General features: G+C 44.0%; 1 protein-coding gene and 2 pseudogenes across 1 annotated transcript in view; 1 reads left to right on the top strand and 2 right to left on the bottom strand.

The window, feature by feature from the left end:
• The window catches only part of LOC126214988 (acetylcholinesterase-like), a 762,016-nt gene that overhangs the window by 118,132 nt on the left and 626,621 nt on the right, over positions 1 to 17,263 (top strand). The gene's annotated exons all lie outside the window — the stretch shown is intronic.
• LOC126215493 (5S ribosomal RNA) lies at positions 7,762 to 7,879 on the bottom strand (annotated as a pseudogene).
• Positions 10,920 to 11,037, bottom strand: LOC126215426 (5S ribosomal RNA; annotated as a pseudogene).

The raw sequence follows: 17,263 nt of genomic DNA, 5'->3' as shown, positions 1-17,263 counted from the left end.
TCTTCCGCACCATTTACTGAACACATGTTCTAACTTGTGACCATATCCTAATAAACATGGCGGAGTCACCCTTATCATGCGCTTAGTCGTTCCTTCGGTTTTCCAGCATCTACATCACATTGACAGCGTACAGCGCCATATTTTCACATGGTGGCAGAGCGCGGAAGTACTTTTTTTCTGCTTACTTCCTGAGCGCTTTGCATCAATGAACATACTGTACCTACGATGTTTCGGCGTCCTGTGATGTATACAACCCGCACTGCAGCGCTGGCAACTTCGGCAGTTTAATTGTAACCGTACGGTTTTAGACTGCAGCTGTGCTAGGAAGTGAGAGATACCTGGTAAGGATGCTCCATACGGCTCTGGCTATTCAGCATCACGAGACTTGCAGACTGTTGTTGTTGTTGTTGTTGTTGTTGTTGTGGTCTTCACTCCAGAAACTGGTTTGATGCAGCTCTCCAAGCTACACTATCCTGTGCAAGCTTCATCTCCCAGTACTTACTGCAACCTATATCCTTCTGAATCTGCTTAGCGTATTCATCTTTTGGTCTCCCACTATGATTTTTCCCCTCCATCCTGCCCTCCAATACTAAATAGGTGATCCCTTGATGCCTCAGAACATGTCCTACCAACCGATCCCTTCTTCTAGTCAAGTTGTGTCACAAACTCCTCTTCTCCCCAATTGTATTCAGTACCTCGTCATTAGTTACGTGATCTACCCATCTAATCTTAAGCATTCTTCTGTAGGACCACATTTCGAAAGCCTCTCTTCTCTTCTTGTCTAAAGTATTTATCGTCCCTGTTTCACTTCCATACGTGGCTACAATGCATACGAACACTTTCAGAAAAGACTTCGTGACACTTAAATCTATACACGATGTTAAAAAATTTCTCTTCTTCATAAAGGCTTTTCTTACCATTGCCCGTCTGGATTTTATATCCTCTCTACTTTGACCATCATGAGTTATTTTGCCCCCCAAAGATCAGAAATCATCTACTACTTTCAGTGTCTCATTTCCTAATGTAGCTCCCTCTTCATCACCTGATTTAATTCGAATACATTCCATTATCCTCGTTTTGCTTTTGTTAACGTTCATATTATATCCTCCTTTCAAGACACTGTCCATTCACTTGAACTGCTCTTCAGCAGAATTACAATGTCATCGGCGAACCTCAAAGTTTTTATTTCTTCTCCGTGGATTTTAATTCGTATTCCTAAATTTTCTTTTGTTTCCTTTACTACTTGCTCAGTATGAAGACTGAATGACATAGAGTATAGGCTACAATCCTGTCTCACTCCATTCTCAACCCCTGCTTCCCATTCTGCCCCTCGACTCTTATAACTGCCATCTGCTTTCTGTACAAATTGTAAATAGCCTTTTGCTCCCTGCTCTGCCACCATGAGAATCTGAGAGAAAGTATTCCAGTCAACAACGTCAAAAGCTTTTTCTAAATCTACAAATGCTAGAAACGTAGGTTTGCCTTTCCTTAATCTACCTTCTAAGGTAAATTGTACTGTCACTATTGCCTCACGTGTTCCAACATTTCTGCGGAATCCAAACTGATCTTCCCCGAGGTCGGCTTCTACCAGTTTTTACATTCGTCTGTAAAGAATTGGTGTTAGTATTATGGAGCAGTCACATGTTAAACTGACAGTTGGGTAATTTTCACACCCGTCAACACCTGCTTTCTCTGGGATTGGAATTCTTATATAGTTGTTGAAGTCTCAGGGTATATCGCCTGTCTCATACATCTTGCTCACCACACGGTAGATTTTTGTCGTGGCTGGCTCTCCCAAGGCCATCAGTAGTTCTAATGGAATGTTGTGTACTCCAGAGGCCTTGTTTCGACTTAGATCTTTCAGTGTTCTGCCGAACTCTTCACGCGGTATCATATCTCCCAGTTCATCGTCATCTACGTCATCTTCCATTTCTACATTACACACATCAGAAAAAGTTTTGCATCACCCCGTTTCCCAGAACTCCTGACCATAGACGTTGATTGAGGATATTGAATCACACAGTCTGTTTCACTGTTCAGAGATGTCACTAAACCCGCCCAAACATGTAAACAACTATGTATGAGCAGCGCCTATTACACAGAGGGGGTCCGACAACCGATCAGTTCCAGTCATTCCACCAGGAAGGAGGTACACGGCTCGTGTAGTCTGTAGTTCAGCCGTGTCTAGATGGTCAGTGCCGGGGTTCGATCGCATCGTTACTTTATTCCAAGAAGGGCTCTCAATAAGGGAAGTGTACAGGCGTCTCGGAGTGAACCAAAGCGATATTGGTCGCACATGCAGGAGGTACAGAGAGGCACGAACTGTCCATGACGTGCCTCGCTCAGGCCGCCCAAGGGCTGCTACTACAGCGGATGACCGCTACCTACGGATTATGGCTCAGACGAAGCCTGACGGCAACGCCACCATGTTGAATAATGCTTTTCGTGCAGCCACAGGGCGTAGTGTTACGACTCAAACTGTGCGCAATAGGCTGCATGAAGCGCAACTTCACTCGCGACATCCACGGCGAGGTCCATATTTGCAACCACGACACCGTGCACCGCGGTACAGATGGGCCCAACAACATGCAGAATGGACCGCTCAAGATTGGCATCAAGTTCTCTTCACCGATGAGTGTCGCATATGCCTTCAACCAGACAATCGTCAGAGACGTGTTTGGAGGCAACCCGGTCAGGATGAACACCTTAGACACACTGTTCAGCGAGTGCAGCAATGTGGAGGGGTCCCTCCTGTTTTGGGATGGCGTTATGTGGGGCCGACGTACGCCGCTGGTGGTCATGGAAGGCGCCGTAACGGCTGTACGATACGTGAATGCCATCCTCCGACCGACAGTGGAACCACATCGGCAGCTTATTGGCGAGGCATTCGTATTAATGGAGGACAATTCTTGAGAATGACTTCCTTCAGGATCACGACATCGCTCAACTAGAGTGACCAGCATGTTCTCCATACACCAACCCTATCGAACATGCCTGGGATAGTTTGAAAAGGGCTATTTATGGACGACATGACCCACCAACCATTCTGAGGGATCTACGGCGAGTAGGGATTGAGGAGTTGGACAATCTGGACCAACAGTGTCTTGATGAACTTGTGGATAGTATGCCACGACGAATACAGGCATACATCAATGCAAGAGGACGTGCTACTGGGTATCGGAGGTACCGGTGTGTACAGCAATCTGGACCACCACGTCTTTAGATCTCGCTGTATGGTGGTTCAACATGCAATGTTTGGTTTTCAAGAGCAGTAAAAATGGCAGAAACGATGTTTATGTTGATCTCTATTCCAATTTTCTGTACAGGTTCCGGAACTCGGAACAGAGGTGATGCAAAACTTTTTTGATTTGTGTATTATGGGCAATGTTTTGGAATTGGAAGAGGACTTGCAGGCTACAGATTTTAAATAACTGCGTAGCTGTCCAGAGGTGGCTCGATAGCTCGGCTAGGAGCGCCTTCACAGCTGTGAGTTGCGCCACGAGGCGGTCCCGCTGCGGACTGGTTAGCCGTGCCGCCAGCGAGACGGTCTGAGCTGACGTAAGCAGAGGGCGGTAATGTTATTCGTCGGCGCCGTATTTCTGCCGCTTCCTGCCGCTCGCTTAGCGCTGAGTTAGCGCCCACTTGTTGCCGGCGCATTCACGGCGCCGGATAATTGCGCGAAAACCGACCTAAAAGTCCGCCAGCTCTTCAGCTGCTAATGGGAGAGCGGCGGCTTAATCTCCCCCGTTCCACTGCAAGACTGCTTCACGGAAGCCTGAGCGAGCGTGCTGCAAGCCTCACTCACAACTCTATTTCTGTCGTCGTCACTTTTCCCCTTCGCGATTCAACTACAGAAGCGACTTACGTCACTAACATTTATTACCTTATTTAAATCTGCAGTTAAACCTTTCTGGATTGTTAGGCCGCGTCATATTTCCTCTAAAATAATCGATGATTCGACCCCTCTGCTGGGATCTTTTTCTGGATCTTCCGGTGTCCGCTATTGCCAGAAGACTGTCAGGGCATAGTGTTGCGTTCTGTTGTAGAGGGGAGTTTTCCCGCGTTTGTGCTGGAGACGTGAGAGTTGCTGTTGTTGTGGTCTTCAGTCCTGAGACTAGTTTGATGCAGCTCTCCATGCTACTCTATCCTGTGCAAGCTTCTTCATCTCCCAGTACCTACTGCAGCCTACATCCTTCTGAATCTGCTTAGTGTATTCATCTATTGGTCTCCCTCTACGATTTTTACCCTCCACGCTGCCCTCCAATGCTAAATTTGTGATCCCTTGATGCCTCAGAACATGTCCTACTAACTGCTCCCTTCTTCTTGTCAAGTTGTGCCACAAACTCCTCTTCTCCCCAATTCTATTCTATACCTGCTCATTAGTTATGTGATCTACACATCTAATCTTCAGTATTCTTCTGTAGCACCACATTTCGAAAGCTTATATTCTCTTCTTGTCCAAACTATTTATCGTCCATGTTTCACTTCCATACATGGCTACACTCCATACAAATACTTTCAGAAACGACTTCCTGACACTTAAATCTATACTCGATGTTAACAAATTTCTCTTCTTCAGAAACGCTTTCCTTGCCATTGCCAGTCTACATTTTATATCCTCTCTACTTCGGCCATCATCAGTTATTTTGCTCCCCAAATAGCAAAACTCCTTTACTACTTTAAGTGTCTCATTTCCTAGTCTAATTCCCTCAGTATCACCCGACTTAATTCGACTACATTTCATTATCCTCGTTTTGCATTTGTTGATGTTCATCTTATACCGTCCTTCAAGACACTAGCCATTCCGTTCAACTGCTCTTCCAAGTCCTTTGCTGTCTCTGACAGAATTACAATGTCATCGGCAAACCTCAAAGTTTTTATTTCTTCTCCTTCGATTTTAATACCTACTCCGAACTTTTCTTTTGTTTCCTTTATTGCTTGCTCAATATACAGACTGAATAACATCGGGGAGAGGCTACAACCCTGTCTCACTCCCTTCCCAACCACTACTTCCCTTTCGTACCCCTCGACTCTTATAACTGCCATCTGCTTTCTGTACAAATTGTAAATAGCCTTTAGCTCCCTGTATTTTACCCTGCCACCTTCAGAATTTGAAAGAGAGTATTCCAGTCAACATTGTCAAAAGCTTTCTCTAAGTCTACAAATGCTAGAAACGTAGGTTTGCCTTTCCTTAATCTTTCTTCTAAGATAAGTCGTAAGGTCAGTATTGCCTCACGTGTTCCGACATTTCTACGGAATCCAAACTGATCTTCCCCGAGGTCGGCTTCTACCAGTTTTTCCATTCGTCTGTAAAGAATTCGCGTTAGTATTTTGCAGCTCTGACTTAAAACTTATAGTTCGGTAATTTTCACATCTGTCAACACTTGCTTCGTTTGGGATTGGAATTATTATATTCTTCTTGAAGTCTGAGGGTATTTCGCCTGTCTCATACATCTTGCTCACCAGATGGTAGAGTTTTGTCAGTACTGGTTCTCCCAAGGCCGTCAGTAGTTCTAATGGAATGTTGTCTACTCCCGGAGCCTTGTTTCGACTCAGGTCTTTCAGTGCTCTGTCAAACTCTTCACGCGGTATCATAGCTCCCATATCATCTTCATCTACATCCTCTTGCATTTCCATAATATTGTGCTCAAGTACATCGCCCTTGTATAGACCCTCTATATACTCCTTCCACCTTTCTGCCTTCCCTTCTTTGCTTAGAACTGGGTTTCCATCTGAGCTCTTGATATTCATGCAAGTGGTTCTCTTTTCTCCAAAGGTCTCTTTAATTTTCCTGTAGGCAGTGTCTATCTTAACCCTATTGACATAAGCCTCTACATCCTTACATTTATCCTCTAGCCATCCCTGTTAGCCATTTTGCACTTCCTGTCGATCTCATGTTTGAGACGTTTGTATTCCTTTTTGCCTGCTTCATTTACTGCATTTTTATATTTTCTCCTTACATCAGTTAAATTCAATATTTCTTTTGTTACCCAAGGGTTCCTACTAGCCCTCGTCTTTTTACCTATTTGATCCTCTGCTGCCTTCACTATTTCATCCCTCAACTCAGTGAGAGTATTGGTTTAAATTATTGTGGGTGCCCTTGGTGGGCCACCGTCGTAAACTAATATTCCTGCTCTTACGCAGAAGAAGGGGCGCTGTTGGCTAACCTTCTGTGGATATTATTGGTGGCCCATCGTCGTTGGACAGAAAGGCACTATTACACACTTACGCTGGAGAAAAGTTATTGGTTCAAATTCCTCCTACAGCTAATGGTTTGTCCGTCATCATTGGCTATATGCGAAACGGACAGAGCTGGAGAGGGGGAATGTTTACCCAAATTATTTTTGTCCGCCGAGGTGACTGGCAGCGCGTTGTTTATGTCGCTCGCACGCCGCGGCCGCATACTGACTTCCTTGATGGCGGGGAGCCTCGATGGAGGAATCCCACAACCGTCCTCTCCATTGAAATTACACGCATTCTTGGAAATTTCAACCGCTTCTCGGACCTTTCTCTTATAAACGTTTGTTTTCTTAGCCAGCACACGTACGTCATTAAAATCGATGTCAGAGCCACTGTTCTCATGAGGTTCCGATACCGCCAATTTTACACTTTGTTTTAGCCGCGTGTGCCGTTCGTGTTCCTTCTTTATTACCTCACCGGTACGCATTGTGACAGAAAGGTAGGTTCAAGTGTTTTGGAGAGCTCTCGGGCTACGGAACACTTGTATTTCCAACAGAAGGATCGCCTTACGGTCACTATCATACAGCACAGGGTCGGGGTGTTGATGCAAGCCGGCCGAGGTGGTCTCGCGGTTCTAGGCGCTCAGTTCGGAACCGCGCGACTGCTACGGTCGCAGGTTCGAAACCTGGCTCGGGCATGGATGTGTGTGATGTCCTTAGGTTAGTTAGCTTTAAGTAGTTCTAAGTTCTAGGGGACTGATGACCACAGATGTTAAGTCCCATAGTGCTCAGAGCCATTTGAACCATTTGACTGATGACCACAGATGTTAAGTCCCATAGTGCCCAGAGCCATTTGAACCATTTTGTTGATAGAATATTGATATATCGATACTTACCCCAGAAAATATCACTATATGTCACTGAAATATTCTTCGCGATATATCGATATGTCAGTATCTAAATGATAATGTCGAGTGCCGATATTTTTATTTTATATTATACTTTGTTCGCAATTTTCGGTAAATATTTAAAATTGTTCTTTTGAAAATCTACTAGAAGATAATTTTACTTTCACTGTGTGAAGGAGTCGTAGTACTTTTTGAGCTTTCATGACGTCCGGTCTTTCTTTTGACTGCGTGAAGCAAGTACAAGTGGCTCAGGAGAAGAAGTTCGGTTGCACTGGTAGGTGGCGGTGAGAATGCAATAACAAGTTTCTGTTGTAAACAAATAGCACATCAGTTGCGTTTATATATATATATATATATATATATATATATATATATATATATATATATATATATATATATATATAAAACGAAACTAGTGTGCTATTTCTTCACATCGGCATTCTTCAAAAATGAAACTACTAAAAAACTCCACCCTGAAAAGGCCATGAAGGTCCAGCGATACCGACCTGCCGCCGTGTCATCCTCAACCACAGGCATCACTGGATGCGGATGTGGAGGGGCATGTGGTCAGCACACCGCTCTCCTGGCCGTATGCCAGTTTCCGAGACCGGAGCCGCTACTTCTCAGTCAAGTAGCTCCTCAGTTTTCCTCACAAGGGCTGACTGCAACTCGCTTGCCAACAGCGCTCGGCAGACCGGATGGTCACCCATCCAAGTGCTAGCCTAGCCCGACAGCGCTTAACTTCGGTGATATGGCGGGAACCGGTGTTACCACTGCGGCACGGCCGTTGGCTTCTTCAAAATCAGTTGCTGAGAATGACGAACAAAAACCTAAATGACAAGATTGGTCTTTGCGGCGGGTGGAGACGTGTGAGGGGAAATGCTCATGTAATCGGCGCTCATCGCTACCAACAGAAACTGCAACGCTCACCTTCACCAAGCAATTTTCCTACATCAGCCTGAAAAAAAGTTTTTTTCGTTCTACAGCCAATGGCAAATTAAGAGAATAAGGTATGAATCGTTAACTAGAATAAAACATTCCATGACTGTGCACCGTATACGCGTGTATTAATTAACAGCAGAACAGTCGACCAAAACGTATTGTAATACAAGTTTTTTCTCTGCACAAAGTCACAGTATCAACTCACAAATTTTCAAATTTATCATTTTTCTTGCAGTTCTTGCTGTAAGGAGGATAGCCGGCCGAAGTGGCCGTGCGGTTAAAGGCGCTGCAGTCTGGAACCGCAAGACCGCTACGGTCGCAGGTTCGAATCCTGCCTCGGGCATGGATGTTTGTGATGTCCTTAGGTTAGTTAGGTTTAACTAGTTCTAAGTTCTAGGGGACTAATGACCTCAGCAGTTGAGTCCCATAGTGCTCAGAGCCATTTTTTTTTGTAAGGAGGATAGGGAGACTGCTAGTTTGTTGATGTACAAAATATCTAATGGTAAAGCAGTACGTAAATATACGACTCTAAAAACAGCGGTACATTTACAATGTGCAGCCGACGTTTTTATAGCCCTATATCTCGATACTTTTTCCTTCGGTGTTATGACACCTTTTGTCGATGTATTGTGTGATACTCCTCTAATGTCAGATGGCCGATATTTTTAAAAATATCAACAGTCTTATTACAGATAGAAAGTTTGACTATTACACACTTCCTGCTGCTTAGGCAAATGGAGCAAGTCGGTTGGTTCCTTTTGCATTTGACATGCTCTACAATCGGCCTTAATTGGCTTATGTAGGTACCATTTGTTCATGGGTGACTCCTTAGAAAATCCCAAATAAGGGTTTTTTTACAATTTTTCCGTACCAAAACCGGGCCGCCGATTCCAACACAGCTTTTCACAGCAAATGGCAGAAATCTTTACGAGATATTCCTAAGATCCCGATCCGGAAAAGTCTTGAAAATTTGCTTGAAATCTTGATCTGTTTCCGAGATACAGAGGCTTAAAATTTCGCTGCTCGTAAAATACGCACGTCAAATCCGGCGTGAGTTCAAAATGTAGCAGTTTACAAAGTGTCGCAGCAAGGAGAAATAGGTTCTAAAATGTCTCCGTTATAATCAGAGGGCTTCTTGGAACCCCATGATGTAGCGCTGAAGCACATTCGAAATTTTTGTGCACATGTTATACGGTCTCATGTGCAAAACTAGTTTTGCGTTATCTCAAAAATTTCAAAATTTTACTGAACCATGAATTTTTTATCCTCCTGTGACAGGAAAAAGAAGGGAACTAGCGGAAAAGTTCTTTGATCGGAGCACAAAAAAGTTTTAAAAGACTCTAACTGAAAAGCGGGATACCAGATGCCTCAGTCTACGTTCCTCAGCACCTTTAAAAATTTTCCCAAAATTTTTACCATGCGAAGATTTTTGCACTTTTTTATGCTGGGACGGAAAAGTAATAAATACTGGAAGTCAGTAGACAGTGGCTGTGGTAAAGAAAGAGCGAAGGAGACAATGACAGTGTGAGAGAAAGAAAGGAAGAAAGTGGCAGTGGAACATGGTTGATAGTGAGAGAACAGTGGTAGGAAAAGAGTGGAGGACACATTGTCAGTGGCAGAGGAAGAAAGAGAAGGAGAAAGCGGAAGTCAGCGAGATCCAGTGATAATGAGAGACACAGTATATCGCAATGATAAAGAGAAAGAGAATGATAGTGAGAAGAGACAGCAGCACTGGGAAGTAATGAATGAGACAGTAGCAGTAAGACAGGTGTGCAAATATCCGGAATTTATTTATCTACTTTTTGAGAATGAGATCAATTAGCGACTTCCGACAAGATTTACGCATAATTTTTGTGGTGTCACCGCCAGACACCACAGTTGGTAGCTGGTAGCCTTTGAGTCGGCCGCGGTCCGTTAGTATACGTCGGACCCGCGTGTCGCCACTATCAGTGATTGCAGACCGAGCGCCGCCACACGGCAGGTCTAGAGAGACTTCCTAGCACTCGCCCCAGTTGTACAACCGACTTTGCTAGCGATGGTTCACTGACAAATAACGCTCCCATTTGCCGAGACGATAGTTTAGCATAGCCTTCAGCTACGTCATTTGCTACGACCTAGCAAGGCGCCGTTATCAGTTACTATTGATATTGACTCATGTACCGTCAAGACCGACGTTCTTCATTAACGGATTAAAGTTAAGTATTCCACCAGCTACGTCCGTTTTTCTAAATTCTAATTTCCTTGTCCTGTTCCAGACCTCACGCCAGTTTGCGTGGGCTAAAACGCGTGCCTTTCGGCCTCCTCTAGTAACACGGTGTTGGCTCTCGTGCCAACCAAAACAATTTTAAACACTTACGAAAGTTTTTCTCGGTACCAACACTAGCAAAGTGGTGGAAGGAAAAACGTTTATCACTAATTAAATTTTCACTCTTCCTGCACTAAAACGTAAACGTCAGACACAACACTAGAGTTTGTTACTTATTTACTTTCTTTATCCAACGCATTTTGCAGACAGTATCAACGTATAGCACTGAAGGTACGTGGAAAATTAAATCATTGTGCGACACAGATTTGAGGAGATATGACATCACAGATATTTAGATGCGTGAAAGACCAACTTCTGGCTAAAATGGAACGGCAGCCATTCAGAGAAAATGTTGTTTCAGTGAACAACGCCGCAGTTAAGAAAGCACTCCGTCTTCAGGCCACAAGTGGCCCATCGGGACCATCCGACCCCCGTGTCATCCTCAGTGGAGGATGCGGATAGGAGGGCCGTGTGGTCAGCACACCGCTCTCCCGGTCGTTATGATGGTATTCTTGACCGAAGCCGCTGCTATTCAGTCGAGTAGCTCCTCAATTGGCATCACGAGGCTGAGTGCACCCCGAAAAATGGCAACAGCGCATGGCGGCCTGGATGGTCACCCATCCAAGTGCAGGCCACGCCCAACAGCGCTTAACTTCGGTGATCTCACGGGAACCGGTGTATCCACTGCGGCAAGGCCGTTGCGCAGTTAAGGATGCTCTTATTTATTTCAGCGACTATTCAGTGTCTTCGTTACTAAACGATAACCCGATGCACGTTGTGCGGTCTCACTCCCAGCCTTTCAAGGGTAACAAAAATTTCATTTTCAGTATTTTATATTACATTGGCCGAAATTAAAAATTTTAAATGTTGTCGTAATCTGCTCATCAAGATATGTAATCTCACGTTAAAGGTTTAAAGCAGTAAGTTACTACGTATGTCATAAATCAGCATTAACTCACGGTGCCAATTACCCAGATTATATTTGTCCAGTATTTGAGAATGAGGGCAGCTAGCTACTCCTAACAAAGTTTACACATAATTTAAAACCCCTTAGAACCTTTTTCTGCTGACATCGTTTCAGTAAATGATGAAAGGGAAGAACTTACACGAATTTCTTAAGGAACAGACAATGTTGACGATCCACAGCTGTGCGAAATACTTAGAAAATAAACTGAAATTTAGTAACCCATAATTTTTTTTACTTTCGTAATTAATTCGCTTATCATAGGTACAGATTTACTATCAAATAATTTCTTCTTTGTTCGAGTATCAGCCCGGCATCAATTTTCATGTGTCGCTATAGGGGAGTAGATCTATAACTAATCCGGCTTATATAAAGCGAATTACACTGAAATGCCAAGGAACTGTGTACTCGAATACAGACCTGTGGTATTACAGTCGGCGCACGAGCGATAGGACATATCATGTCCGAGGTAGCGGTGAAGTGGGGATGTTCCCGTGCGACCATTTCACGAGTGTAATCCGGTTAAACATCAGATCTCTGAGATCGCTGCAAGAACGGGACCAACGACGACTGAAGAGAATCGTTCAACGCGACATAAGCGTAATCATTTCGCATATTGCTGCAGATTTCAGAGCTGGACCGTCAAGAATATTCAGCGTGCGAACCATCCAACGAAACATCACCGATATGGGCTTTCGGAGCCGAAGGCCCACTGGTATACCCTTGATACCTGCCCGACACAAAGCTTTACGCCTCGCCTGGACCCGTAACACCAACATTGGACTGTTGATGGCTGGAAACGTGTTGCCTGGTCCGACGAGTCTCGTTTCAAATTGTATCGAGGGGATGGACGCGTGCGGGTGTGGAGACAGCCTCATAAATCCGTGGACCATGCATGTCAGCAGGGGACTGTCCAAGCTGGTGGAGGCTCTGTAATGGTGTGAGGCGTGTGTAGTTGGAGTCATATGGGGCCACTGATACGTCTAGATAGGTCTATGACAGGTGGAAGCATCCTGTCTGATCACCTGCATTCATTAATGTCCATTGTTCATTCCGACGGACTTGGGTAGTTCCAGCAGGACAATGCGACACCCCACGCGTCCAGGATTGCTGCAGAGTGGCTCCAGGAACACTATTCCGAGTTTAAACACTTCCGCTGGCCACCAGACTCCCCAGACATGAACATTATTGAGCACATCTGGCATGCCTTTCAACGTGCTGTTCAGATGTGATCTTCACCTCCTCGTACTCTTACGGATTAATGGGCAGCCCTGCAGTATTCGTGGTGTCAGTTCCTTCCGTCACTACTTCAGACATTAGTCGAGTCCATGCCATATCATGTTGCGGCACTTCTGCGTGCTCCCGGGAGAGCTACACGATATTAGGCAGGTGTACCAGTCTCTTCGGCTCTTCAGTGTAATTTCGAAAGGAAAACAAATTATCAGTTACTAAATTTTCGCTGTAAAATCCAACCTCGGGCACGACGTTTCAATTTATTATTTCTCCAGTGGACGGAATCTATTTGCACCACAGTTTGCAGACAGTATCCACATACACTACTGAATGTGCCTGCAAAATTACGTCACTGTGCGACGCACAGTTGAGGAGATGTAATGTCGTAATCATCGACAGCCGTGAAAAACTAGCTTTTTCTTCAAACTGAGAGCAAATTACCCAATTCTCATCCAGTTCATAATGAGAGCACTTGACGACTTAACCCTTTGTTTCCTGACATAAGAAAAAATTTACTTTTTAACATTTTGTTTGCAGAATTTATGCTATTGTGGTCTCAAATCACAGTAGGATTTTTTGTAAAATTTTATTTTATTTTTCACAACTTTTTTCTCTCCTGGTACTCAGAAGTACCGTCAGACTCCATGGACAGAATCACAACATGCGCAGAAAATGCTCCAATTTTTATAAGTTGTACTTTATTCCACATAAATATTAAATATTTTTACATTAGAAAATTAATTAACAGAAATATGATATTTCTGAATTTTTTTTTAAATTTCACATAAATTTATTCTAGTGCAACTTCACAATACATAGTAACTTAGCTATACATTTTTGACAGTGTATACATATCACATATTTAGTGATACCTCATGAAATGGTAGGAAACAGTTCTTTTTCTCATTGCAGCACAAATACACTTTACATGTACTACATTGTGAATGTGGTCTCGACTGAATTTTATTTTTCGCACACATTTCGCATCGTCCTCTTTTACAACTGAACACTACAAAATGGTTTCCTCAGTTGCCAAGACGTACATCCTTCGAAACAGAAAAGCTATCCTTCCTTCTCTTTGGGAGAATTATTTCACCAGAGTTTCTCTTTTTGAGATTTGACACTTGCTGCTCATTCATTAGCCCTAGTGCCACAGCACGCCTGAATTCCAGCAGTGGCAGTGCCCCATGTAGATCACTGAAAATGACGTAAGCATTGACAAAAGCAATTTCTATTGCTCCCCAGAAGAGACGGTGCCACCATTTCCTTGATCGCTTGTCAAGACCATAAGTTGAACGTAATCTGTCTGCATGATCCACACCACCCATGTTTTTATTGTAATCGCATACAGTAACTGGACATGGTATAGTCATACTAGTTCCATATTTCTGTTTTCTTGTCACTACGCTCTGTTCAGTGCCATGGAAGTTTGACGGAAAATACACTACTTTATTTTCCTTCCATTGAAATACTGTTAGGTCTAAAGAAGACTCTCTGTGATTTGATTTAGACATTTTTCTTTAGGTAAATTGCATGGCAAACCTTTCCTGTGTGTTTTAATTGTTCCACAGGCAAATGTATTTACCTATTTCTGTGTGAGAAAAAGTGGACAGAACAACTAGTGAGGGGTAACGCACTGTCGCTACAGTAAAGTGTTGGCACAACCTGGCGGTACTAATAAGTCCGCCTTATATTTTCCACTTCATCTCATTCACATTTAACGTAATGCTTCAAACTAATATAAAAAAACAAAGAAGGTAAGTACGTACAATGGAAAACTCAACGGAAGTTTCAATAAATTGCGCACAAATTCAGGCAACATCATGGAAACATGCACATACAATCTTCTGTTTTCACAGCAGCGCGCGAAAAACAATTTCAAGCTCTGATCGCCAGAGAGGTCTATGTATTGCACAATAACATCTATGAAACAGTAGAGCAGAGTTACTGTTACGTACCGACAGGCTCTCAGATCACGAAACTGCACCACGAGAAAATAATGAGAGTCAAAACTTACTGGTACTTTCAAGTACCGTCAGGTAACAAAGGGTTAAAACAAACTCTAAAACGAGATTTTCTTTTTCTAATTTTTTTTTCGCTCACGTGAGCTAGTTAACTCACTAACTGACTTGTAAAATATTCGGACGTTCTTTTTATACATAGGAGTTCGATTCTTTAAATAATATCGTGTTCACAGGTTGTGCCTAAAGATTGCCAGATGTCTGAATACAGTACCGCTACACCTGTCGCCATCGTTCAGTCCTACGGCTCTTAACTGTCGGCGGGCAAACTCCACCCTGTGTCCCCCCTGTGTTACAGCGAGGCTGTGTGGGCGATCCCTCCCCCAGTTCCGCGTCCCTGCGTCGCACGCTTTTTGCTTTACAGTGGTTGCACCACATGGCTTCACGTGAACCGTACAATGCTCATCAAAACGGTTTTCTTACTGGTGCTTCCTCCTATCGAAATTCTATATGAAACTGCCTCTGAGTTCACGGTTAACTTCATTGTTAGCTCGCGAATACAATGATGATCATGATGAAGTCCCATACTCCTTGATAGAGTGTAGGGAACGATGCGGAAGACGGGCACCGCCTTACTAGGCAAGGTCCTAGCGGAGGTGGTTTGCCATTGCCTTCCTACGACCGTAATGGGGATGAATGACGATGATGAAGACGACACAATGACACCCAGTCATCTCGGGGGAGGTGAAAATCCCTTACCCCGCCGGGAATCGAACCCGGGACCCCGTGTTCGGGATGCGAGAACGCTACCGCGAGACCACGAGCTGCGAACTCGCGAATACAAAAGTTTTAATTATTTTTCAGTTAAAGTTTGCGAGTTTTATGTATGAGTGCTTTAGAAATTATCTGATCCCGGCTGTCACAAAGAAAAGAGAAGCACACCTTTCTGATAGAGGGTCACAATTATTGAACTATATGAAATGAAATTGTCATAACTTCAGAACGGTTTGCATTAGGACGTTCAAACTGCACGGTTGGCTGCGGGGCATGATAGGAAATAGTATGGTTTAGTTCAGCGACGAAGCGCACTTTCATCTGGATGGATTCGTCAGTAGGGTAAACTGACGCATTTGGTGGACTGAGAATCCGCATTTCGCGGTCGAGAAGTGTTTCCACCCTCAATAGGTGACTGTGTGGTGTGCAATGGCCAGCCACGGAACAATCGCTGAGATATTCCTCTATGGTACGGTGACTGCCGGATAGTACTTGAAGGTTCTGGAAGATGATTTTATCCCCATTATCCAAAGTTACCCTGATTGCGACAAGATGTGGTTCATGCAAAATGGCGCTCGACCCCATCGAAGTAGGAGAGTGTTTGATGTCCTGGAAGAGCACTTTGGGGACCGCATTCTGGCTCTGGGGTAGCCAGGGGCCACTAACACGGGCCTCGACTGGCCGCCATATTCTCCGGATCTGAATACATGGCAGTCCTTTTTGTGGGGCAAGGTGTACAGCAATTACCCCAAAACCAGTGCCGAGCTGAAAACAGCCATTCAGGAGGTCATCGACAGCATCGATGTTCCGACACTTCAACGGGCCATGCCGAATTTCGTTTGCGCCCATCACCTCCAATGATGGCAGGCATATCGAAAATGTCATAACCTAAATCCGAATATTTACATGTCGAATAAAGTGTGTGCACGCCGTAGTTTCTAAATAATTTATGTTTTTTTCATATCGGTCTATAATTGTCACCCTGTATATATAGCAATTGAACATATATCCTAATCTCTCTCTCTCTCTGTCTCTCTCTCTCTCTCTCTCTCTCCCTCTCTATCCATCTCCTTCTGGTCCTCCTTCCCCTATCTCTGTCCATGTTCTCCTGTCTCTATCCTTCTTTCCACCTCCTCTTCTCCCTCTCTGAATTTCAGCCTTGTTTATTGTTACTGCAAAATCAGATTCTGTAGTAATCTTACAGTCATAAGCTGATACGCCATAAATGCAACTTTGCTGGTTCCCAACAATGTATTCATTCTTCATTCTTCACGCGATCAGGCCCAGAGGACCGCGCGCCACCACAGTTAGAGCTCTCCACCCGTCTCTGTCTTCTGCTGTCTGTATCCAGTTTTCCGTGACTCCCAGCTGCAACAGGTCTTCTCTCACTCCATCGATCCACCTCTTTCTAGGTCTTCCCACTGGTCTGCTGCCTGACGGGATCCAGTCCATTGTGATTTTGGGCCATCTTGTTGCCTCCATTCTAACAACATGTCCAGCCCATTGCAGTCTTTTGCTTCTCATCACTCCCAAGATGTTAGGCTCCTTGTACAGCTCTTCTAATTCAGTGTTATGGCGTCTTCTCCATTCTCCAGTAGTCTGATCTCTGACTGGTCCAAATATTTTCCTGAGGACTTTCCTTTCAAATGTTATCAGTCGCTTAAGGTCTTGTTTTCGAGTGCTCCAGGTTTGAGAACCATAAAGTACTGCTGGCATTATTAATGTCTTATACAACCGTAGCTTTAGTTGTTGCGAGACACTTCTACATTTTAATATAGGGTCTAGAGAGTGATAGTATCTGTTTCCCGCCTGCAGTCGTGATTTATCTCTCCTTCAGTTGATGTTACTTCTGTAAAAAATGATCCGAGGTATTTGAACTCTTTCACATGTTTATACCTGGTGTTGTTCACAATTAAATCTTGAGAGTTCTGGATCTTTCTTCCTATGGTCATATACTCTGTCTTTTCAGAGCTAATTTGTAGACCGATCCTAGCTGC

Source organism: Schistocerca nitens, chromosome 12, assembly GCF_023898315.1.
Source record: "Schistocerca nitens isolate TAMUIC-IGC-003100 chromosome 12, iqSchNite1.1, whole genome shotgun sequence".
Lineage (NCBI taxonomy): Eukaryota > Metazoa > Arthropoda > Insecta > Orthoptera > Acrididae > Schistocerca > Schistocerca nitens.
The sequence above is the reverse complement of the archived record's forward strand: the minus strand, read 5'-3'. Positions and strand labels throughout refer to the sequence as shown.